Raw genomic sequence first — 26,195 nt, 5'->3', positions numbered from 1 at the left:
TGACATGCTCTGTCTCTGCCGGGCTCAGCGGCGTGATGTTTTTTCCCTACGTCAAGATGAAGCCCGAGCTCCTGTCACTGGCGCGCAGTGCATAGCGTATTGATTGGCGCTGTATACCATATGCCTCGTGACCCTTGTGCTTGCTCTTCGGCGTCCCACTATCGGTGATTTGTCATTTCCTTCTCTTTTCTTTTTCCTCTGTATTCGCCTGCCTTCGATCGCTCCGCACCAGAAGTGGTTGGAATCCCCTGGGCATCCATTCCCCTGCCACAAAACGTCACACACGCGTCGAGCCACAAATTATAAGAAAGGCTTCTCAGCCGTATCTTCCGTCCACGTCCCTTTTCTCGAGTCAAGAGTCACCCCTACTTTGTGAGGCTTTCAACAGCCGCAGCTGCGATGAACGAGTTTTGCTCCGTAAGAATGCACAAAAGTCAGGAGACGCGTGATTACTGTTCGTTGCTTGTAGAGAGAGAGCTTAGAATGGCTGCGGAACCATTTGGCGCTGGATCCAGTTTTTGTGGCACGGAAACGATTGCAAAAAAAAAAAAAAGTAAAACGCGACAGTGGTTAAAAGTGTAGGTGGTTTATAACGCATATACTCGTTCTCACAGAGGTAAAACGGTAACTATCAGTCCGACCGTCGTCTGCTCCGGGTTCATGCACTACCTACATTCCAGTGATGGGTGCGTGCTCGCTGTCGCACCCTCCGGCAAGCAAACAACGCATTCGTCTACATGGGAATACAACTGTGCGACGTCCTCCCAGTATACAAACCTCCGGTCCGGAGAAAGCCACGGAGCCAATGCCGTGCCACGAAAATGCGGCTTACACAAAGGAATAGAGGGAGCCAGATTCTGCATCGACCCGACGTGCCGTGCTCCTCGTATAATACTGGTCGGAAATCCGGCACACGATTCCTTACCGGCGGCTATAACGATTCGGATGCCAATGCTTCTTTCATCGTTCGCCGACCGAGCGTCGCCGTCGCGTTCCTACATAATGACTTTGTGGTTGCGGCGATGGGGCCGGCGACATTGCGCGCGATGATAGCATCGGCGTCGGCGATTCGCGCTGTAAGCGTCAGTGCTCGCCGCTGAGGATGCCGGGTACTATTCGTGGCCGGCTCCGGTGCGAGTTTTATGTTGTGTTGGAGAAAGCTATAGAGTAGCACGCAAGAAAACCCGCCTCTCCTTTTTTGTGGTCGCGCTCAGACTAATGGTGGTTTTCTTTCACGGGCGCGCTAAGACTGACGTCTTTATGCGCTCTGGGGTGTTTATTTGGGCTGCAAAGGACCCAGTGTGTGCGCGAGGCGGAACTATGCCAACATGCTGGCTGCTCATATTCCAACACGGAGGAGCTGCTTTGGACTGCTACATGAACACTTGACGGAAAGGTTTGTAGCATTTGGTACAGTGGACATTCGTGCGAAGACTAAAATTCGTTGCTGCGAGAGAGCTGCAGCGTTAATTCACAGGTATTCCGTGTAACCTCTGTATATAGTGATGATTTCCACTACCGTAGACGTTGGTGTGCTTCGATTCACTCAGCCGCTCCTTATCGCTTTCCAGCAGTCCTGTCGATATCACATGTGGTGCTTTCTTGTTCGGCACACACTGTTTAGGCACGGCGCGCATACAGCTTTCTCTTGCACTCGGATTCGCAGGTGTGGACAGTGCGACATATACGCAGGTTGCACTCTCCGTTTTTTTTTTTTTTTTTCGCAACCGCCACCTCACGACGACAGCGCTGCGTCTGGAGGGCCCCAGATGTGCGCACCGGTTTTGATCTCTGGGCTGCGCCTCTACGCGGTGTTACTAGCACAGTACTAAACGCATGTTTTTCCTCCAAAATCCGTCATTTTTTGAGGCCGTTCTACGCGCGGGGAAGAAATTTCAGAAACAATAATTGATACAGGATAAAAAGTAGGCTTGTGGAATAAATAACCCCGATCAATTCGACCCTCCTTCTGAATGAAACGAAGCACTCTTCCGCACGGTAGGACGTACGAAGAGAACACAACTAGAATTCTCTCTCGCAGATCTCGCGCCACCGAGCGCGAATCATAACCTCATTAAGCTGCTACGGAAGTGGATATGGCAAGTGGGAAATACGAGCACATTTTCGTCAGACATGGTTCCTGTTTGCTTTTGGACCCGTCGCGGGATATTCGTAACAGTCTTCGTCCCATTTGGCAAGGCAAGAATTGCTCTCATTCGACAGAAGTAGCCTAGCTTTTCTGATGTTCAAAAAAGGGCGCCTGCTAGCACTCACTGTCGTGATTCTCAGGCTGCACTGCAAATGTCTGGGCGCATTCTTTAACGTGCTGGGTGACAGCCAAATTAGAAGGCACGCTCATTACGCGATCAAATACGGTACGTCTCTGTGTACTGCGCGAAATTGCTGAAGTCAGGGTAGACGGCAAGTGTGACCGTTTAGTGTCTCTCTGGCAACCTGTGACACGAAGGAAAAACGCAGAAAGATAGACGCGGATCAGCAAGGAAGCTGTCAGCTTCCTTGCTGGCGGACGTTACGAGCATAGATTTTTTCTTTTAAATGCCGGAAGCAGTGGAGCCGGTGTGGCATGGTGCTTGCCACTTTGTCGCTTCCAAGGACATTAATTCGCTTCGGTCGAGATCTGTTCCAGATGCCAAAGCGCTGTTCGATCGAAGTGGGCACTGCTACTGGCCCGTGGGGAATTAAAAAAGTTTAAGGAAACGCATGTCGATGGCGATTGTTTCGACTTCCAATAGAAAGTTGCGCTTTTTGTAGCGAAATTGCTATTATTATTATTATTATTATTATTATTATTATTATTATTATTATTATTATTATTATTATTATTATTATTATTATTATTATTATTTGCTATTGGTGCTGCTATGCGTTATAGTTCTGCATTCTATCCTGAAATCTGCAGCGTCAGCCACAAGACCTGAATTACATACTGACATGGACTAAATTATTCCATTAATTTCAGTCAATTGACTGAGTTGATCTGATTGGCAATTTCAGTGTAAACAAATAGGAACCGCACACCATGGTTGGGAGGTGGCAGTCTGGGAAGAGGAGGGAGAGGCCGGATGGTGGCTTGCCCACGGAAATAGCCCAGAGAGTGGGTACCGTGTAAGGTAGGGTGGAGGGCCACTCAGCCAAAGCCAATCCGATTTCGGCGATTAATGCCCCCCCCCCCCCCCCCCCCCCCCCATTTATTTTTTAAAGAAAGTTGCTTCTTCGGTTTGCCGCTTTGTGCGTTGCAGTACGGGGAAACGGGGAAAATTGGGCGGTAAAGGGAGATATGGGCTGGGCATCTTTCGAAGTTTGGGAAGCTCAGAGTAAAATATTATATGAGGAACGCCTGAGGAAATTGGACATTAATAGATGGGCAGCTAAAGTATTTAAATACCTGTACTTAAAAAGCGTTGACTCACAATGGAGGAAAAGAACTATGAAACTAACCAGTAAGTATTCTAGTCAGAAGGACGGAGAAATAAAGAGCATTAAGCAACAGGCGAAAAACACAGAAGGTAAAAATTGGATAAATTCGATGGAGAAGAAACAGAGTGTGGAATTATACCGAAAGTGGAAAAGGCAGATCAGGAAGGAAGCTTTCTTTGATAACTTAAGAGGCAGTACCCTACTTTTTGAAGCTAGATCAGGGTGCCTTAGAACACGCAGCTACAAAAAGAATTTTAACAACGAAGATGACGCATGTGTAGTATGTTGCAAATCCAGAGAAACAATTGACCATATTATACTCGAATGTAATGGTATCCACCCGGAAGTCGATGCAGGCGCAGTCACTCTTCCTGAAGCTCGGGAGTTTAGAGATACCAATGACCAGGTGAATGAACCTGGGGGTGGAAGATAGCAAAAAACGACTGGAAGATTGGTGGCTTAAAAGCAGAAAAGGGACATAATGTTAGTAATGTAGAAACAAAAAAATCAATGAATAGAATGATGGTATAGTTAACTAATCTAAAACAATAATTAAGATATAGGAAAAAAAAAATGAGCATGATAGCAGCTGCTACCACCCCGTTTCAAAAGGGACGCTGCTATATTCCATCCATCTATCCACGTAGTCGTCCGAGCACTGGGTCCCTCGCATGACGTGCACTGAAACATTGATGTAGTTCTGAGGGAAACTGTTCCGCTCATTGCACTCTAGTCTGTTTACCGCCTGCTATCTGTATTCCCTGACTGATGATGATTTATGTTAGCTAAGACTGCTCCCTCACGGAATGTCAGCAGGGAATGCATAAACTTTGTGGACCTGCTAATGAACTTTTTAAAGCGGTGCGTGCGCGTCTGTAACATATATTTTCTATTTGAACAGAAATTTGATCCGTTCACTCTGTAAGGGTCGCCGACCAGCGCTATTTAAATAAGTGGGTGCACAGTAAACGATGCCGTCAATTTCTCTTTATTAGTGCCTGCATTCAGGCGGTAGCTGTAGTGGCCGTTTGTCGTCATTAGCCAGCGGAAACTAGTTCGATTTGGAGACGCAGCTTCGTGACGTTTCCGCTGACGTGAATGCGAGTGCAACATTATGTCCTCGCTTACTCCTTGTAATGAGACTGACAGAACTGTATATCGGCTTCCGGCTAGCTCGGGAACAACGAACGACACTTCCTGCTCCCTTAGTGCTTTGCACATTGGTAGTAGAAATAGTAGAAAACTTTTATTGACGAGGAGAATAAAAGACTCGATTTGGGACGAGGCGCTTTTAATCAGCTGAACGCTGCCCGATACGCTCGCTCGCTCGTGCCTGATTTGCTCGCGTCGTCAATCCTGGTTGTGCCGGCTCTGTCACGGCGGGCCCCTCCGGGAAGATTGGAGTTCGCTGTAGGCCGGGTGCATTAGAACTTTCGACGAATGCTAAATTGGTTTGCTTCCTTGATAGAAAGTAATGGTACGAAGAGTTGTCATTACACCTTTGCTCGGAAAGCATTCTTTCTTTTTTTTTTTTTTTTTGAGCTTTCTGTAGTAGCGATTGAATTCTGGGCATGATGGTTGTCCCTACAGCATTAAAAATCGAATCATCGCGAGTTCTTAGTCGTTAATCTGAGACTTACAGAAACCTCCGCACTCTACACTCTACCACTGCCATCTTCCAATGACAAAAGTACGTCTCCAAGCATTGTCACTCTCCTGCGGGGATCTGCGGTATATCCGTATTAAGCAGACTCGTCGCATGTTGGATCCCACCTCTCTGCGGGAGGATGTTGATGTCGCCAAAATACAAAAATGCAGCTGCAGTTACGGCAGTTGTCAAATGTCGTTGCGTGTTTGAAATTTTCAGTAGCCGCCCTCTGAAATACATAATAATAATCAACGTTCGTCGACTATTCCTTCACTCCTACTCAAGTGAAAGGACTACACGTATTCCAGAAGATTGTAACAGCAGGTGCAATTTTGTGTGACCCTGAACTGTTGTGAAAAACGGATTACGGCCGCTCCGTGCCGTGTGAGATACGACAGAGTGTCTGGCCACCTCTGTGGTTCAGAGTTCGTGCAACGCTGCGGCACGCGCTTCCTTCATTCGCGGTGGCTTTGCCGCCGTCACCAACCTTGTGCCTCTCTTCCCTTTTTTATTTTTTTTATTCGTTTGCTTCGGTTTGTGGCATGCGAGCGGGGTTGACGGGAATGGAAAAACTTTCCTCTTCTTTTCTGCTCCCCTGAGATTTTCGCGACGCGTTGTTAGTGGCTGGCCAGCCAGACATTTTCGGTGAGTCCCCTGAGGGCTGCGGGCTATCATATAGAATGACCGGAACTGTGCCACGTGCTTTTTTTTTTTTTTTCGTCCTTTATACCGTTCTTGAGGTGCCGAGTCGGCTTCGAACACCTTTTTCACTCTTTTGATTTCCTTTTCAGGTATTCGTCGTTACGTTGCTCTGTCTTATCATATTCGCTTTTACCCATTTCTTTTTCTGTTTTTAGATCTAATGCCGCGAAACGAAGTACGGCGCGAGGTTTTGTCGCGCAGGTAGGAATTTTCACCTGTGGCATTCCGTGTGTGTGAAGAGCCAAGAAGAGCCAAGAACCTCCTAATTCCCCAAACAGTGTCCGAGAGCCGCCGTCCCTAATTCCTTTCCACTCGGTCGATCGGTCGGTCCACCAGCTATTAATCGTACGTAATAATTAGTGTCGTTACTATATGCTGCCTTTCTCTACACCCTTTAATGTCTCTTCTTGGTCCCTCCTCCTCCTAATTTTTTCGACACTGGCATGCGATACATCTTTAATAACGGAGACGACCAATGGATGCTCTTTTCTCTCTGCTGTAACTGTAACTCAACCACCAGGTAGCGAACAGCACCAGCGTATTGCGCTTCACGGGCCGTAGCGGATGCACAAGACTCCTTCCTACGCTCCGTTTCACAAACCTGTTTCAAGTTACGTATATACCCCAGAGTGGAGCGCAGTCGTGCTTCGCAGGCTGTTACTAATACCGTAAACACAGTTGTGCGCAAGCGACGCTGTACCAGCTATGAATCTCCCAGACGAGCTAACTTGCTTTCCTACGCGTACCTTCTCCGTGGATGGAAGTAGGGAAATAAAACGAGAGGTTGAGGGGACCAGGCTTTCGAATTCGCACGGCGTTCAAGCCCTGGCGGAAACGCCACCGTGCATAAACGCCTCCGGGCGCGTCGGTGCATATCTAAAACGCCACGTGCGTTGGAGCCTCGGAAGAGGGCTTTTCTTTCCTTTTCTCTCTCTCTCTCTCTCTCCTTTGGGCGAGAGAAGAAAGCGGTCCTTACGGCGCTCCATTTCGAGGGCATGCACGCACGGACGATCGAGCTCGGGGAGGTTAGGGGTGTGAAAGGAGGGGTGGCAAAGAGATGGAGAGGGTGTTGAGCTCTCCCTTCGACGAGGAACTCAATTTGGTAATAGATCCACTGCGCAGGATGTGGAACGTGTTCTTTTTTTTTTTTTTCTTTCGGCTGTGCCTGCTTCAGATGAGGTTAACGAGGGCTCACCGGTTCACCGTGCTCCGTCCGGCCGCTTCAAGCAGCACAGCGGCTGCTTGAATTCAGACTCCACAGAAGTGCATACGGTTGTTAGCAGAACTTTGTACGGGGACAAGGCTTCGCGTCCGTGGCCTAGGACTGGAAGGACTCCGGCTGTATCCAGCGCCCGTTGTTCTCTTTCTCGTCAAATCGATTGCTTTCTGGTGCCACCGAGACGAGACACATCTTGTAGCCCATCAGAGGCGTCCAGCTCGTCCGTGCTCTCATGTTTTCATTTTTTGCCGCCCCTTTTTCCCCATTTCCGAGAAAATAAAAATAAACGGAACTCCGAGTATGTCAAGTTTGTTTTTTGGGGGGCTCGAGTGGGCTCGGTGCTGACGAGGCAGCGAACGTTCAGACGCTTCCTCGGCGGATTAGGGACCGCGTATGTGCCTAATCCCAAAAGTCGCCCCTGTTTTGGCAGCGTCAGCGATAGACAGTGCGTGCACTGCTACATACAGCGGCGAAGTCGTTTATTGCGAGTACACTTCGTTAGTATTCCGTCGGCCGCGGATCACTGTCTTGACGGTGGTTTAGACGTGCGTGCTTTTTCTGCAGATATATAATTTAGATGCTTGTCTAATAATAATTATCGTCGTCATTTTTGCAGACTGTTAATCTTCGACTTCACCTTCCTTGTTCGGCCGGCATAAAAATCCTCGGTTGTCGAGCGGGACATTCAGGACGTGAATATCAAGCGCGCAGCAAGGTGTTCGATATCACTGGTTTACCGTAATCGATAATGAACTCTCGATCCTGCTTTGCCGTACGACGGAGCTTGAAGTGTAGATGTTTTGTTGACAGCTTTTTGCATTGTTTCTTGTCACTTCATTTTCACGTGAATTCATCCAACCAAATATATAGACCTGTTAGTGCTTCGAAGCTTTCTTATCTGCTTCTCTTGCTTTGCGTTCTTTTGTTCCCGCCAGTGAAGACAATGATTTGAGCCAGTGTGAGGTGGTTTGAAGACTTCGTGTGCGCGCTGGAAGCGGAAAGAAACCGCTAGTCAAAAGGAGAAATAGATGGACAGAAATTGGCTGCTGCCTGTCTCCTTTGAGGCTCGTGCGATCTAGTGACAAGGGAGGAGGCCGAAGGACCAAGAATAAATCTTGGCGCGTGGTGCGACCAGGGCTTGCGCAGCCTGGGATGAGCTGGGAAATCCGCGTCTAGTAGGCGCCTTTGTGGCGAGCGAAGAAGAGAAAAAGGAACCAAGGGGAGTTAGGCTAAGGCAGCGTGCGATATATATTGTAAGGCGCTTCGAACACGGAACGCTACGAGTTCTGTTTAGACGCTGAGACAGGGTGTTGAGTGAACCCGCTGGAGCCGGGTGACAGGACCCGCCGAATAGCGGCTCCGGTGAAACGGGCTCAGGTTGCGACAGTTGTCGCGTTTTGTTTTCCCCCGACTTCATCTCCAGCACGAGTTCTAGAGAGATGACAGCGAGAATGGGGTGCTCTTTGGCCTTGCTCTACTTCCCTCCTCGCGTCTCTTTATTATATCATTTTCTTTTTCGAATGTGCGCACCTTTGGTGAGGGTAACGACAAGGGGTCTTTGCGGCGTCGTTGGCCGTCGCAAACTTTTCAAGGTCTGCGCTGAACTGCAAATGGCGCAGGACCTGCGCACAATGCTTGTATACTATGTAGCGAGAACCCTGTTTGCTCTTTTTTGTTTTTGCTTCCTCTCCGTGACCAAAAGTTGATCTCAGCCCCTATGCGTTACTGCCGTTGAGTCAGGTTGAATGAGTTTAGTCACTAATAAGACGTCCGGAATAAATGGTTCGACGTGACTGCGTAGGGCGCAGCAGGATGCAGACAGAGATGGCAAAGGCTCACGTGTTGCACGTGTGTTTTGCATGTGTTGTCTTGCATGTGTTGTCTTCATCACTCCGCAAAGCACGGGGAGATGAAGCCACCTAATTTTGCTTAGAAAAGGTGGCCGCGTTTTGCAGAATAAATGGTTTATTTATCATCAGCCGGGGGACTGTTTCTCCTACAATGCATTTTACACGGATGATGATGATTATGATAGTTCTTTATGATGCTTGGGCTTTGTCAGTTTGTTTGCGACATTGAGTTCCTATGTTTACTTTAGTTGTTGTGTATTTGTGATTTGTACGTCGTTCGCCTGTTAGTACGACGGTTAGTTTTCTCGGTTACTTACTTATTTACTTAATAAATAAATAAATAAATAAATAAATAAATAAATAAATAAATAAATAAATAAATAAATAAATAAATAAATAAATAAATAAATAAATAAATAAATAAATAAATAAATAAATAAATAAATAAATAAATAAATAAATAAATAAATAAATAAATAAATAAATAAATAAATAAATAAATAAATAAATAAGCAAGCAAGCGTCTTTCAGCTCCCTGATCGTTAACGCATCCCGCTTTTCGCACTCATTTTGATCAGGCGAGGCCGACCTATTATAGAGCCACCACTGCTCCTGCTGTTCATCGATGCGGGGAAGAAGCTCCCAAAGGGAACATTAATGCAACGTGCGCACGGTGTGTGGATGCGTTATTTCGTCGTACGGTTGGCAACTCAGGCGGAAAATGTCTGCGCGCCATTCGGGCGCGTGGCGCTGTGTAACACAGAACCGCGGCGTTGCACAAAGGGCGGAGGAAACGAGTCAGAGAACGGAACCGGAAATTGGGGTGTCAGAGCGCGAGGAGGGAAACAAAAAATATATAGAGAACGTGGGCCGCTTTGACACTCGGTTGCTTCGCCTCGCTACCATTTCTGAGCGCTCAACCCCTCACACGCGCGCTTCTATGTATCCCTATATAGCGCTCCCTACAAGCCTTGCTCCGTGGATACTTCCCTTTATTGGTATCGTTACTCCGTGCCTGTATATTCACTTTTCCCCATCTGTTTTTAGATGGACCGACTGAATTCCCAATTTCATAGGCACCAATCCCCATCCTCCGTTGTCACCTCGCCCCACCGGCAGTCATGGGGAGTTGCGCAAAAAATAAAAGGAGTTAGGGAAGAAGTTCCACCGCATAGAATGGGGAGTTGGGACTGGGTTAGTACCGCTGCTTCTCTCAGTATGTACTTCAGCAGCGTTTGTCTGAGTGATAAGAAACGCGGACCTCATAATAGACGCCCTGCAGGTTTTACACTCGAGGAAAGATAAGAAGGTTTTCACCTGTTTTTGCGTTTTTCCCCATAGTTTCATTTTTTACAGAGGACAGGTCGTTGAAAATTTATTTAAGAATTCTGGGTTCGTTTCACGACGGGCCTGCATCGCTTCTGATCGCCCGAGGCGAGGATAATACTCCGTAGCCTGATCCTTTTCATCTTTTACCGTTCTTGAGTGACCTTCTTACGAAAGTCGATGAGGCGATGCTTTTACGTTAGAAATAAGAACGACGGAAAGTCGGGGCTGAAATGTGCTAGCTTATTGCAATGAAATCCGCTTACTACCCACCCCTTTCGAAATTAGGCTTTATATTTTGTCTTTTTTGTTGTGTGTGCGTGCTCGAAATATATTCTCCTGCTGAGCTAAGGCCCCACAAGATAGGAGGAGTTCATGTGGCAACCCAGACACCTCCAATGCGCTACGTATTTGGCTCTTTTTATTTGTTTAATTTATTTCTTTTTGTCAGCACCAACTATCTCGTTGGCCGAGCTTACGCGGAAAAATGATTGTCACGAGAGTTTTGCACTTTGTGCCGCCTTTGGATGCCACAAAAATGATCTGAGCAGGTTACGGCTTAGAAGAACAGATAGCTGGGCAAGTTGGTTTTGATTCATACTAAAACAGCGCAAAAAAACGAGGCCACAGCACTGTTACTCTCGCTTGAAGTTCAATTACATTGGCTATTGGGTATATATAGGCTTTTCTCGTTTGTCTGTGCTGTGTGTCGGTTACGTTCTTCAGTTTGTTTTTTTTAATGCACTCTGGCCCTGAGGTGCGTTTAAGTAGCAGGGAGCCCTCAGAACTGCTGCTTGACAAGCGGGGTCCCGTGACCGGTCTGAGTATTGCGCGGTAGTTAGTGCATACCGCTTCTATCGCATTTCGGCTGCCACGTACGACTGGGCATCGCAGCGGGAACCTCCTTCACTTACGACATGATCTACATAGTCGCTGAATGGTGCGATAAGCGTGGCCCTCATGTGGTTGTTTTTGCTGCGATACCAGGGAATGTCACTTAACCCAGGGGGATGTCGGTATTCTTTTGCTTCAAAAACGGTTTTTACTTTTTTCAGGTGCGTGGGTAGCCAGTTTATGCAACATGATCTTTTTTGCAACATGCTTATCACATACGGTGTATACGAGCGCCTGCAGGGCTTTTTAACCACGCCTTCATCTGTGAGAATGACAAGATTTCAAGCGCTAAGTTGCAATCCCTATTAGCTCGTGGCGCTTATTGTTTGTATTTGGGCTCTCTTGATGCCTTGAGGCGCCAGTACGTGAGACTGCAGAGAGCACGATTCCTGGACTAAGAGAATATATAGTCACCACCTGGAGGCTTTTCATGACTCTCTCACTGCCCTCTTTATTGCCTTCCGCGGTAAACTTTCTTCCTTCGCGAATGTTATTTCTTTCTCGGGTTTCATGTAGGGGGAATGGGGAAAGCTGCGTAGATAATCTATGCGTTCAGGTCGCCACTATTCCAAGCCCCGATTGGCCGGTTCCTGGTCTGCCTCTGTTATATTATAGTTAATATAAACGTCGTTTCAATGCTGTTGGGTAAAGAGGGGTGTCGTGGAGTGGAAGGGGGGGAAGGGGGGGGGGGGGGTTACATAGCCGTAAAGCACCTTTCTTGGTCATATCGGGACGTGCAGGAAAGGGAGCCAAGCATCGAGAGAATTCGAAATCGTAGCGGAATCCTTTCAGGCGTAGCTAGAGTATTCTCCTTAAATAGAAAAAAAAAAGTAAGAAATCAAGTTTTCTGGTTTTCAAAGAATTGTGGAAAGTAGTGTAGAAATTGTAACAGAAAATCGTGAAAATTGCCACACAGTAACACCATTAACTAAGATCATCTCAAACAGGCCCTCGAAGGATGAGGAGGCTAAATTTTTTTTTTTTTTTTTTGTAATATGTGCTCACTGCGCAATAAAACGCAGACCAAGGGTGTCAACACTCTTGGCGACGGCGTCTACTGCAGTTTATCCAGGGTGTGAAAACACTCCAGTATCGACGTGAGGCCTGCGAAATTCTTCTGATTCGAATAATTCACTGCTAGATGCAGCGCCACGCTTTCAGAAGCTTCTGCGAATCGTAATATATACAGCTTTGTACATAGCGTTCGAAATGGTTGGAACAACGTTTAACTCGCGGGTATTAGAAGAACTCGCACTTTGTGAAAACTCCTTTTGCACTCTGTCCTTCGTCTGCCATGGCCATTGCTCTTCGTGAACGTTTTTGAAAGCAAGCGAGATCAGACAAAACAGATATTAAGTTCTCCCCCACCGACTCAAGGTTGTCAGCGTGCGGCAGTCAGCGAACGCGCGGCTGTTTAAAGCTTCCCCTCCCTCGAGAGGATTCACGCCCGAGACGTCTGAGAGAGGCGTGGTATCTAAGGAGGCAGCTAACCTTTGCTGCTGTTTACGTACTTAACCAAGTCTCTCTCTCTAAAAAAAAAAAAAAAATAAAAGAAAAAAAAAAGATTTTCTTTTACCGCATGTTATTTCTCGCTTTTAAAGGAGGAACCGTTTTTTGACGACCTCCGTCGGGAGCAGCCGTCTGGCTTCTCCGCGAACCTTTGACGCCTTTTCCCACCGGGAGCATTTAGGATTCAAACGGCATCGTCTCCTGCAGTGTGGGCGCGCTGTTATAGACAAGTCGCTGTTTCTTTGTTCGGGCACCACGATTTGAAGCGATGACAGCTGCCAGTGATAGCGATCGGGCTGGGCGTCACCCAGGGTGCGATCGAAGGAGTGCGATGCAGTCTGTGACAGTGCCTTTTGAGTGAGCCTACAGCTACATTCCGACCGAGTGCTAGTGTGGAGTTGCGTGGCGTCTGTCCTTCCTTTCTTTCTTTCTTTCTTTCTTTCTTTCTTTCTTTCTTTCTTTCTTTCTTTCTTTCTTTCTTTCTTTCTTTCTTTCTTTCTTTCTTTCTTTCTTTCTTTCTTTCTTTCTTTCTTTCTTTCTTTCTTTCTTTCTTTCTTTCTTTCTTTCTTTCTTTCTTTCTTTCTTTCTTTCTTTCTTTCTTTCTTTCTTTCTTTCTTTTTTGAAGACGAGCTTTCTTGTTAGTATATTCCGTGTACATGTCGATGAGTTATTTATGAGCATGTGCAGTCTTCTGGAGATGAAGCGCGAGCCGAGTGCGTGCTGTTTTCGCTCCGTTCTTCGTCGCCTCGAACGCGTACACACCCAGGCAATCTTCAGAGTGCGCTTAGAAATTTGCGAGTGGCCCAAGAGTACAGTTGGAGCCTTGTTTGTTTATTTGTTGGAAAGCTTGTTACCAGTAAAAAAAAAAAAAAAAAAAGTCCTTCCAACTGCAGTGGTCATATTGGAGTTCGGCGTAAGATAACAAATATGGACCAAATATTGTCATATAGTAGAACCAGATAGAACTTAAAATTAGTTAATTTCATTCGCTAGCTACTGCGCATGTGTTTGTTATTATTAAATCACAAAATGGGCGCAGCCGCGAATCCTGGCAATCGACCCTTCTTCGGTAGGTTAGTTAGCATTTTAGTCAGGTGGTCCTTTACGCTATTAACTGGTGTATTTTTTTGTATTCCCTCTTGTGCTCAGTTTTTGATAAGCAGCCAGTGGACACTAGTGACAAATATCAACTACCACAGAACCATTTCGCAACGTGCAAACGCGCGCCAGAGATAATTTCGACTGTAATATGTGAGAACTGTGCTGGGTGGGGGTTTGGAGAGGGTGGTCCCTGTGGTCTGCTTAAAGCTGTTCACGGCCAGAAATGTTTGTTCCTGTTTTCCCTGCTGAGAGTGTGTATGTGTGCTAATATTCTCATTGTGTCCATGCTTGACTTTTCACGCTTGTCACGTGACTGCTGAGCGGAACCGTCGATGACTCCCCTCGCCTCTTCTCACGTGATGACCGATTTGGTAAGTGACGTAGTATGCGACGTCACGCATCCTTTCCCCTTGCCAGCACGTGTGGCCGTGTTTAGGGCGGTACACTATAGCTGCACGTATCGTAGTGAGTGTGCGACGCCCTCTTATTGCACTCAACACGTGGATGCATCTCGTGCCCGCGTAATTTAGTGAGGACACGTACCCCGTAGTTTAGCTTGCAGGATTGCCTGCGCATGAGCACGGCCCGCATAGGTTTGCGCTTGGCGGTTTTCCTTCCCGAAGTATTGTGCCTACATTTTCCTCTTGTGTTGTTACGTCTTACAGTTGTCCCATCAACTACGTGAACAAGCTACGGTAAAACAGATGATAATAGGTGCTGTATTCCTGGAGATCATTATGCTTTGGTTACTGCGGACGGAACAGGCAGATTGGCACATTGTAATACGTGCCCCGCGTGATTTATCCGATTTGTGGATTCTGTGCGCCGTTCAGCGCTTCTCTGCCACATTTTCTTCTTTCAAGCTGCGAGGCATTCTTTGAACGAATAGTTTGGTTTGGTTTTAATGGGGCTTAGCGTCCCGAACAAAGCGACTCAGGCTATGAGAGACGCTGTAGTGGAGGGCTCTCGACCGCATCGGACTCTTTAACGTGCACTGACATCGCACAGCACACGGGCGCCTTGCTTTTTCGCCTCCAGTCGAAAAGCGGCCGCTGCGGCCGGGATTCGGTCCCTTACACAGTAGCCGAGCGCCCCAGCACCCCGCGGTGGGTCTTGAAAATAAATTAAATTGGTTCACAGGAAGGGAAAGGCGCAGTAACTGTCACACTTGCTCTGTGGACACCCGAACCGCGCCGTAAGGGAAGGGAGGAAGGTGGGAATGAAAGTGGAAAGAGAGAAAGAGGAGCCGTAGTGGAGGGCTACGGAGTAATTTCGACCACCTGGGGATCTTTAACGTGCGCTGATATCGCACAGCACACGACGCCTCTTCGTTTCGCCTCCATCGAAACGTAGCCGCCGTGGTCGGGTTCGAACCCGGGAACTCCGGCACAGTAGTCGGGCGTCTTACCACTGCATCACCCGAATTGTAATTTTGTAGCCACATTTGCAATTAATTTCTTCCAGTCTGTCACCAAACGTTCACATTAGATCTATTTGGTATGCCCGTTGATATATCCGTTGGTAGGTATTCGGTGTATTGTTATCTTGCCACCCTTTAAACCTTCCGAGTGCGCTGGGCACTCCTTCGAGCCCTACGACTAGGTTCCTCAAGAGTTCTGACCTCCGTCTTGTCGCGCCGCCATGATGATGCAGTAGTTAGGGCGCTCGATTTCTGTGCCAAAGGATGCGGGATCGAATCCTTGCCTTGGCGGCCGCTTTTCGATGGAGGCGAAGAGCAAGGCGCCCGTGTGCTGTGTGATGCCAGTGCACGTTAAAAATCCGAGGTGGTCGAAATGTTCGGAGCCTTCCGCTACGCCGTATTTCATAGCCTGAGTGGCTTTGAGACGTTAAGCCCCGTAAACAGAACTAAACCATTGTCTTGCCGTAGTTATATACAATTAATCTAGTGGTCTCCTCCGGATCCGTGGTGCCACTATTTGTGTCAAGAAAAAGTCGCCATGCTCTTAATCGTATAAGGATGACGTAAAGGAAGAGGGGTTTAACACTGTGGTTTCTACGTGGACATAGGCCACAAACCACCGCGGGTTCGAGCGTCGCGCGAGCCGAAGCGCCCCGATCAGCCGTCACCACGCGCACACTGAAACACTGCAGCGCGCACTCAACCTCCACCGGGAGGAGAGCACTTCGCTGCAAGGACACAAACCTCCAAGTTCACAAAGGAGACGTTTATTGAAACGCCATCCTCCAGCGGCACACACACACACGCACACACATACACATATTTACAAACGCACATACGCACACACATATTTACAAACGCACATACACACACATACGCAGTCACCGTGTCAAGGGAGCGCGCGAGGAGCTAGGCTTCCCTGCGCGCACGAAGTGACACGGAGTGCGCGCCGCAAGCACGCAAGGGCGTGCTGTGATCTCTCTCTCTCGCAGTAACCAAAGGGTTCCTTTGAGAGAGATTGGGCAACCACCGCAAGGTACGCCTGTCGCGGATCGTTGGATCACGATCGACAGGCTCGAGCTTCGCTCTCAGGTACGACCCGGAGCAGACGAACTTGAGCACACACTGGTCTGCGCGAACAAAGGCCGGCAGACAAGAACAGTTGCGTACGCACCTTGCGATGTCTCGGAGGGGTCTCTCTCTGAGCTCCGCTCGGACAGTCGCGCGAGCGCGGCTGTCGAAGCGGTGCCGTCTTCCCGCCAAAAGGCGCCAATGAGAACAGCCACTGGGACGCCAGGGCGGAGCTGTGGCCCGAACGACAGTGAAAAGTCGTTCGAGCCCCTCTCCGCCGCCTCAGGCGGGAGAAAGGGAACGGGGAGAACAACTGGGAAGCGGGCGGCGGCCGCGCAAAGGGCAGCCGCAGCAAGCCCGAATCCCACAACACTGGTTACTGGTTATATTCAGCGACATTCACTTATTGCCTGGACTGATTTAAGAGGAATATCCAAATTCATTAAACGACGACTTGTATATTTGACGCTTCTGATTGCTTATTTGCAGATGCTATACAAAGGCATACGAAGTGTCACTGCGTTATGTGAAATTTCATATAAGTATATTTGCGTGGAGAGTCAGAAAGCGCAGAACAAAATGTGGTGTTTAACGATACAAAGCGATATTCGGCGGGACTGGACAAATATGCATTGATGCGTTAATTCACAGCACTGAAATAAGCATCTTTTATTTATTTGTTTTGCGCCTTATTTTTTTATGGTACAGATCGCCTGAGCGGCGTTGTGTAGCTTCTTATGAAAGTCTTTAAAACTAAAACGAACAGCACCGAAAGCGTTATTATAAAAATGGAGTAAGAAACACAGCAAGACCATCAGATGATCCATATTTACCATGCCCATCGCCACAGTAACTGTATATCATGCTACGAAAAAACACGTAACTATCATATGTACTATTTTGTCATCAGAGGAAAAGATCATTTTTTATATATTTCGCTGCATAATCTGTTCCACCGCTGATGATTTTTCGAAACAAGGCCAAAGAGTGCAGACTTCCTAGCAGTTTTTGCTCCCAACACTTATGGTCATGACGATGGCAACTGCTGGCTTGTTGCTGCACATATTTTCTTCTTTTGTCACCGGCAGCCTGATTGATTGCCAAATGCTTGCCAAATGCATTTGGCAAGCGCATTTGGCAAGCACTCGCAGATTATGACTAGCAGCTTACAGGTATCGCTCAGGAGGAAAGTATACAACAGTTGCATCTTGCCTGTACTCACCTATGGGGCTGAAACGTGGAGGCTAACCAAGCGAGTTCTACTTAAGTTGAGGACAACCCAGAGGGCTATAGAACGAAAAATGGTAGGGGTAACATTAAGAGATAGAAAGCGTGCAGAGTGGGTCAGAGAATAACTCAAGTTACCGACATTCTAGTGGAAATTAAGAAGAAGAAATGGACATGGGCAGGACATGTAGTGCGAAGAGAGGATAACCGATGGTCGCTGAGGGTAACAAACTGGCGGATGAGATTAAGAAGTTCGCAGGGGTCAAGTGGATGCAGCTAGCACAGAACCGGGTTAAGTGGAGAAATATGGGAGAGGCCTTCGCCCTGCAGTGGGTATAATCAGGCTGATGATGATGATGATGCCTGATTGATTAATTGCTTGTTAAAGCATCTAAGATAGTTTCGTGTTTGGCTTAAGGTCGTCAACAAAATGAGGACAGATGCCAAAAACACTATACGCATCGTTCGTATTCCCCGACAACGTGGTTTGGCTTGAGAGAGGAGAACTGAAGGAAACAGTTCGCAGCTCCGAGAACTGTACGTCATACATCAGTGCCTTCCCCCACCCCTTCTGAACTAGTCTATAGCAATAATTACTCCGATCGATGCTAACGCGGAGAGAATCATGCATTGCTGTTCGGCTGAGTCGCTGACATCGTAATGACCTCACTGCTGTTGTTCCACCTTTTGAGAGCAGACAACCTTTCCCTACGCTTGTGTTTTGCTGGACTTTTTACGAGATTTTTGTCGTGCGTTGCTTTGGGTGCAGTTTATCGACTCAACCTCCACTCGAAAAACTTTTTTTTTCTTCAGGCAGTACTCCCTTTCACCCGGCGGTCGATCAATGACAGCCTTCGCGGTACGATTCGCGCGAACGCACTGTCTTAATATAAGTCCATGAAAATTTCAAGGCGTTTGTCCCGAGTATCGGACATTGGGCGACGGGTCGAATGCCACTGGTAGTTCGCGTCGTTAACGGTGCCGGTTGCACAGGAAACGGCAAACATTCACATTGAAACGAGTACTGAGTCCTTTTACTTGATGGATAGCCTTAGAGAATATTGTTTAAGATCGTCGTTCTCGACCAGAAAACGCGCGAAACAGAAACGCACGCTAATTAGAGCAAGGAGCAGTTTTAATAAAATATTGAACTTTTCAAAACTGGGTGACCTATTATCAGTTCTAATGGTCAATAATGTTACATTTATAGCTTGCTTTTCTAATTATCGCACATCTACACGGCTGCATTGATGCAATCCACACGCTCACTCACTATTGTGCACCCGACCGTTCGAGTATTGACGGACTAGTATGTGCTTGGTTTGAGATTGAACACAGCAAAAACATGACGTGCTGACGCTTTCTAAACAAACTTTCTCGCTCTCTCCTCATCTGGCCGTCGCGTGAATGTTTAATGCATAATTAACGTGCTAATCCGAAACGCTGTCGCTGTGCTTTGACGCTGATTAGTAAACGACAGCTTAATGGCAGGATTAGCCGCTCATTGTGTTTAGAGCTTCTCCTTCTTATGATATTCTAACAATATTTCCTTTTCACTTACACTTCGTGCTTTTTTCAAAAGTTCGCTGGCACTTTCCACGATCTCGGCTCACGCTGGACGAACGCGCCTGGATATGAAAGCAGCGAGCACGCTTGGAGTGACGTGGAGCCCGTATTTCACGCTTTTCGGCCTCTGTCTGACCATTTATTATTTACATCATATGTGCACAAAATCCTAATGTTCCGAACATTCACGTGTCAACATCATATGCCGTGTTTTAAATTATAGGGTCTCATTTTTCTGCAAAGCGGGCTTCACCGTCGACAGCCGTGCATTAGGAGAAGCCGAACGGAGAGAAAACTCTGAGTGTCCTTGCAGGCCAAGCGCAACGTCGCGATCGTAGCGATTCTCAGTCTAGCGCTTCCAAACATATATTGAATGACCTCTGCAGTCCGTCTTTCTTTTCATCTTTATTCCGCTGTCGTCGTTGGAAGGCGCGGCGTCACGGAACACTTGCTTTCGTTTTTATTGTCGTCTTCTAGACGTCTGACGGCAGATGGGTCAGCCTGCAAGAACGAGTCTCCGCATAGATAATAAATAAGAATACACTAAGAGCGGCTGAAAAGAGGACATTTCAAATGTGCTTTCGGGATATTTCCGAGAAAAGAAGCTTACAATCGCTACGACTATTATTATACTTCTCGGCTTTTCCTTTTTTTTTTATTATCCGCGCCTGGCTTTCCAGGCATGACGACACCGCCTCTGGGTCGTTTTTTTTTTGTTTTTTTTTTCTGTTCTATTCGGCGTGCGAGTGTGTAACTTTCATCAAAATGTTTATTTTTTATTTTCCTGGTGTCATCAAGATGCCCTCTGATCTCAGCTGTCCAACTCGGCCTTTGCGTCATGGAAGCCACGACAATGTCATTTTTTTCACAAAGTCGCTTTCTTGGAAGTGCATTTGAGGAAAACCAGACAGCATGCTAATGTTCCGCAGCGATGCCTTCGCGTACGAGTTGTAAGAACTCCAGGCGCCTGGGATGTTATGCTTGAGTGAGTTGAACCGCTAGGCTGAATTGGGATAAAAATTTTGAATATCCCCGTTTCGTAATTCGCTTTATTCTTTTTTTCTTGGCGATGGAGAGGAGGGCACGCTTATGCCAAGCCTGTCTCTGCTTCTCACGCTCGGCGTAGCCATTACTTATTCTATTCGTTCGTGTAAAGTTCATTTCTCCATTGTGAAAATTTGCATTTAATCTCCCGCTTCGCAGCTCAGCTTATGGTCAAACATACGAAACGCGTTGTCTTCATTTTTTGTTCCTGTTATTCGCCCGCCTTCTCCTTGCCGCGCCAAAAGAGGGAAGCGCTAACGGCATCGCATTGCACCGGCGTGTATATCGCATTTATTTTTGCGACGTGATGTATACGCGCGAAGAAAAAAAGATGAACAGAAAGGAACAGGTTTCTCTTGGTTGCCGCCCGCGTAGTTTGAAATTCCTGCACTTTTGAAAATTTCATTTAAAGAGGTGATATATGTCAGTGTCACTTTATTCTACTGCATCTGCTATACTATCTACTATATATTCGGTGGTTAGATTTCTTTCGCCTTTTAGTTTATATCTTTTCTCAATGCCTGCTGCTACCTTATTCTTCCTGTCACTATGTTCGTGCCAAGCAATTGCTACTGTTTTGGTAAGGTTAGGGAACGTGCGAGGGATGTAAATATGTTTCTTTGCGGCCTGCGGCTTGCATGAAAATCAGGGGGTATTCCTTCTCTTTTGTCAGTGTTCTTTTTAGCATGTAACGAATTTATTGCTTTCCCTTGCGTCGTCTTATGTCGGCACCGGCCTCAAAAAAAAAAAAAAAAAAAAAAAAAAAAAAAAAAAAAAGAAAAGGAAAAAAAAAAGAAAAAGAAAATAAAGAAATAAGAGTATAGAAGGAGAACATCTGCCACGAATACGCCCAGCCGGTCGTTATCGGACGTCGTTCTGTGCGACGCAGCTGTTTTGCAGGCGATTCGCGTGCACTGCGTGGTGTTTCCAAGCACGCGAGGCGTATAATAACGAGTCTGTTGTTGTTTATTTATTGCCGTACTTTGTCCTCCGGCGTTGCGTGTTGTCTTCGTGTGAAAATCCGTGCAGGCGCGTCGTCGTTTAGCGTTTATTTACCTCATTGTTTTCACGCGCTATACGACGCGCCGAGGTCTTCTTGTTTTTCCCCCGAGTATGCTGACGCATTTTGGGCGTGTTTTTATAGCTTGCGCGGCTTGAAATGGATATCGCCGTTGTATTTATTGCACTTCTCACCTTTCGCTTTCCTTCTGAGCAAATAGAATAAAATAACGTGCCTCCAATTGAAGGTCACGTGTTGTTTCTTTGCACAGCTGTAGTCACTTATCTTTTCGCCTCTGAACTCTCACGCAGGAATTAGACGCAAAGCGGAAGCAAAGCTTGAAATGTGCCTTATTCCGTGCTTAGTTTATTCTGTGTGTACATAAAAATACATAAATTATGCCCTGGTTTAGCTCAAATGTCGAGCGATATGCTCTGGTTTAGCTAAATAGTTTTGCAGTGCTAAACTTCACTGCGCAATATTAGTGTTCGGTTTTCTCGCTTGTTAACATCAGTGACGTCAAATGGTAGTCATAGCAAGGCGATTGTCTCATATTAAAAGCATACAATAAAATGTCGAGGGTCAAGGTCGTGTCACCATTATGAATCCTTGTGACCGTGGTATTAGCCCTCTTTTATGCGTAGCTTGGCGTGAAATAATTCTGTTGCTATGCTGGCTCATCCATGGTAGTCAAGGCCAATGATCGCACGAACACGGATCAGTGGGGCTGCGCTCTGAAAATCACCAATAATATTTGGCTCACCATTTATGTGCTGAGCGCTCGCTCATATCACACGATATTGTAAGGACCCCGTGTCCGTGTCGCAGAATAGCCGGCGTCGTTCATGATCTGGGATAATCCGAGGAAAATAAAAGAGAAAAGCACCTCTAAGAACAGCTGAGAGAAAGGCTCAAATAAAGCCGAAATCGGTGATGATGTTCCTGTGGCATAAACAAAAAGGGCTGTCGAAAAATAAAGTAGGGTTTATACGCCCGGCAGTTTTGGTCAAATCCAGCCCATTCTGTTTCGAGTTGTACACCTTACATACCGACCACAAAGACTATTCGGTTCGGGCGTGCAAGAAGGGCACCATGTGAATGCGTTGGGGTGCCAACTATGCGATGAGATGCCAACTATAATTGAGAGTATGCTAATTAGGAGTTAACAGGTATGTAGAAAGCGGCGCTGCCACCCAAAGCAAATACCGTCGGGAACAAAAACAAAGGGGAAGAAAGGAGTGCACAGACCAGAGCAGATCGTCGTCTGGATCAATCGCATGATGGTAAGAAGGTGGCAGCGAACCACAAGCAAGAAAGGCGACGCCAATTGGTTCATTACCGCTTTCGCGTTCCAGTCTTGAGGCGGGGCTTATTAAGCGTCTCACAAAATTTTCATTCCGCACCTCCGAACTCCCACCACCATAACCCAAGACCAGTTATTACTTCGAAACTTTCAGCAAAAGGTGTTGTCTGGTGTGTCATGGCCCGTGGCTCCAACACGAATCTCGCGTTACAGACGTAGCAGACAGCAATCTCAGAAATCGTTACTCTCCGATCGACATCGTTTCTCAGCATCCCGGCTATCGCTAAAGTTGGCTGTGGCGGACGTCTGGTGAAGTTCTTTTTTTTTATTGCTTTGTGCCAGTTGGATTAGTTACACTCGGTTATCCTCGCGCTCCGCGTGTGAGGTTCTCGATCTTGGCGACCTGAAATGGAGCCGATAAGCGTCGTTTATGTGCGCCGGTCTTATCTCTTCCGGGGTGCGTCGTCCGTGGCTAAAAGCATCGTTTTCGCGGAGGGTGAGTGGAGAGGAGACGAATCCAGAAGGTAGGAAGGTGGAGGATAGTGGAGCCAAAGTTGAAGGGCCCCCTTTATATTTTTTGGCTGTAAAAGCGACGTATCCGGGCGACGGAGAAGAGATTGCGTAGGCTGGCTTCCGGGAACCGTCGCCCTTCCTCCTTTCTTTGTCCTATCCTATGGCAGCACAGCTCTTACGCTGATACCCCTTCTCCTTTCTCTCTGCTTCTCGACGGTTCGTCTCTTGGGTCATCCTTGTTTACTCTGGCGCTGTCGGCGCGAGATCTTGTCTCTCGGTGACGGTGCTCTGCTATTTCTTTGCATTTCTGTTTTATGGAACGAAAGGAAGACTGACACAAGTGACGAGGAAGGGGGGGGGGGAGGGGGGTTAGTTTATAAAGCGTTTCGATTTTTTCCTATTATGCAAGGCAGGTTCCACGCAGTTTGGATTAGTGGGCCAGAACTGTGTGGTGTACCCAGTGTCGTGTAGTTTTACGTTGGATGATCGTCGGTGCAGTATGGTTAATTTACTAGCAGTACTCAACGTTTTTCGGTGCTGGTATAGACTGTTGGTTTGGTACCATACTTGACATCGAGACATTTTTCTTTACGTTCGCAATTCTCACCTCATCGCCAATAGGGAGCGAGAAGGGGAGAGGGCTTGGTGAACTTGAAATTCATTTATATATTTATTACAGCCTTCTTACGTGTATGCAAACGCTGCCACTTGAGGTCTGATTTCAGAACGCTTCTTATCTCACCGAGGATGCGTTAAGGGCGGATCGCTTTTCTTGGGTTAGTTCGCCCATGCGCTTGCGCAGTAGGGCGAATCTTGTGGCTCTGGCGACGCTAAGCGTACTGTCACCGAGCGGGCGGAGCGCATGTTCGCTACTGCTCCTGCATATCTACTGCACTTTAAGCAGTTTCATTGCAATACCAATAATGCTTTCCTACCTAATCAGTTAGTATTAAGAGAATACGATTGAAATACGAAACGAGCGCATGTAGATGCGTGCGCTTTAAGACAAAGTCATAGACGTACACTTGCATTTTTCTCAATTTATACGAATATATTAGGGTGAAAGCATTTCAGGCTCATGGTCCTCGCGTTCGCGAGATTTGTTCTCGAGACTCCGCGAGATGTGTCCGCGAAACGTCGCAATAGGTTCTGACGTCTACATATATAATTTCCCCTTTCGGGTAGTCAGGCCTTCATTCTTGCGTGTCCAGGAGGGGACTACTGAGATGCCGATGTTGCCGTCGACGAAGCCAAAGAAAAGAAAGAAATGAAGAAATGAAATTATAACGAGTGCGCAAACCCGCAAGTTAGCGGTAGAAGAGAAGATGTAGAGAGAAGAGAAGGTGGAAATGCTTGCGCCATTAACTCTTAAGCGAAGCTGAGTGCATCATGTAATTTTTTCGAACTTCAGGCGTACATTCTCGACACGAGACGTGTACAAACGGCTCTTCGTCGTTCTGAGTGTGCCTCCTTAGCCAAGAAGCCGCCAAGGAAGGTTCGAAAATTCAATGCCTTCCTTGAACGCTTCCTTGAGTTGTGGAAATGTGAATGACTCCTCGTGTGAGGAAAATAAACCGCTTAAGCTAAGGAGCGTTCCGAAATTTGGCTCTTAGTCTTCACTAGAGCCCTCTGCAGCGTTGTCCCAGCTAACTTTCTGAGTTCTTCACTGTTTTGTCAGAGAATAATGCGCACATCTTTAGAGCATGTGAAGTGACCGCCCAACCGCTAGCAGTCTTATATCTGCGCGAAACAGGTTTAAGGAGTCGGTCTTTCATTCGCTAACAGCGCACAGTGAGGTTGTTACAAAATTGTCGTCATGCGAGACTTTTGGTCATTGAAATAGAATGGGTATTCGAGCTCTACGACGCTCGCACCCAAGAGATGGCGCCAATGGTGAGCGGCGCATCAGTGTAAAGCAACACGCTATCTATAGCCCTCTCTGGGTGCCTATATATTCCGATCTCCGGGACTTCGCTTCTTTCTCCGCCGCCGCGATGGCGTCATGCCCCGCGCTCGGGACTAGACAGGATGGCATCTACGATCACGCGAGCCATCCATCGCACACGCGCGCATCCGTGCCGGCTGCTCTGCCGCCACTGTTGCTACTGCTGGGAGAGGATTTTCTTTTCCTATGGTGTTTCCCACCTTTCACTTTTTCCCACTCCTTTCTATTTCTCTCTGCGCGTTTTCCGCTGGTCTTGCACCGAAGTCTCTCTCTCTCTCTCTGCTCTCGCGTAGGTTCGTTTAATTTTAGAGCCGCGAGATTGGGCCGCCACCGCCGCTTTCTATATACTATGCCGTCCCTTCCACTGCGCCGGTTCTGCACAATCAGGGTAAACAAACGGACTTTGTATTGTTTTTTTTTTCGCCACAGGTGCGCTTCTCTTCTCTTTTTTTTTTTTTTTTTCATGTCTCGCGAAGGGAGGAAAGGCGCGGCGCAGAAGTTGGCATCAGTGCCGAGGCCGCTTACATCAAAAAGAGAAGGCGTGGGGAGGAAAAATTGAAATATATATAAAGGGATCTAATAAAGGTGGTTGAACAGCGATAGCCATAAGCTGGGTATAGATCTGCAATGTGTTGAGCTGGCTTAGATTGTGCGCTTTATTGGTGTTAGGATGCCCAGGTTATAGTTCCGACAGGAGCCCTGATTGCAGTCCTATAGAGTGGCCATAAAATGGGCCGCTTTTCTCCAGGACAATGGATTCGCGCAAATCGTCGCCTTCTCTAGAAGCTCCTAAATGAAACAAAACAAAACAAGAAAGAAAACGAATAAGTAACTAGGCAATGCAGCTTATTTAACTTGCACATGTTTTGTGAGGTTTTCGTTATATCGACAGTTTCGTTATATCGACACCTAACAGCGCATGGGCATAGCGAATGCAGTCAAAATGAAAGTTAAGCATTCGAGCTCATCACATGCCACGTTTGTCAGCACCGCCTCCGAATTAAAGCGTCCTGAAAAGGAGGAACATTAGGCAGCTGTCACGAACCCGTATCGCTTAGTGGTGTGAGCGGATTTCGACGATATTTATCTGGGTGCGCGTTCGGCTGTGAATTGGTTGAACTGCTGTGAACAGCGATAGGCACTGCGAACAGCGATAGGAATTTCGACGTTCGAGTCCCGGCACAAATTTAGGCTCCCGTGGCGCATTCCTGCGGATGCCCGTAGATAGGAGCCAGTTCTGCCGCGCACGCGTGTTTAGTGTTATCTCGACAGCCACTCCTCTGTTCTCCACAATTTTTTTTGCCGAAGCAAACAAACAAACAAACCTCCACCGTCGGTCGGCAACCGATGCCTGCTTAGGGCCGTATATGAAAAAAAAAAGAAAAAAGTGTCAGTTATACTGCCTTCGCTATTAATTTT

General features: G+C 47.1%; 1 protein-coding gene across 4 annotated transcripts in view; it reads left to right on the top strand.

Moving 5' to 3' along the window:
• LOC146178322 (S-adenosylhomocysteine hydrolase-like protein 1) overlaps positions 1 to 26,195 on the top strand; it is a 266,939-nt gene that overhangs the window by 140,209 nt on the left and 100,535 nt on the right. The window lies entirely within an intron of this gene.

This window comes from Amblyomma maculatum, chromosome 9, assembly GCF_055883805.1.
Source record: "Amblyomma maculatum isolate TAMU_Amacu chromosome 9, ASM5588380v1, whole genome shotgun sequence".
NCBI classification, from domain to species: Eukaryota; Metazoa; Arthropoda; class Arachnida; order Ixodida; family Ixodidae; genus Amblyomma; species Amblyomma maculatum.
This window is presented reverse-complemented; position numbering and strand designations above follow the sequence as displayed.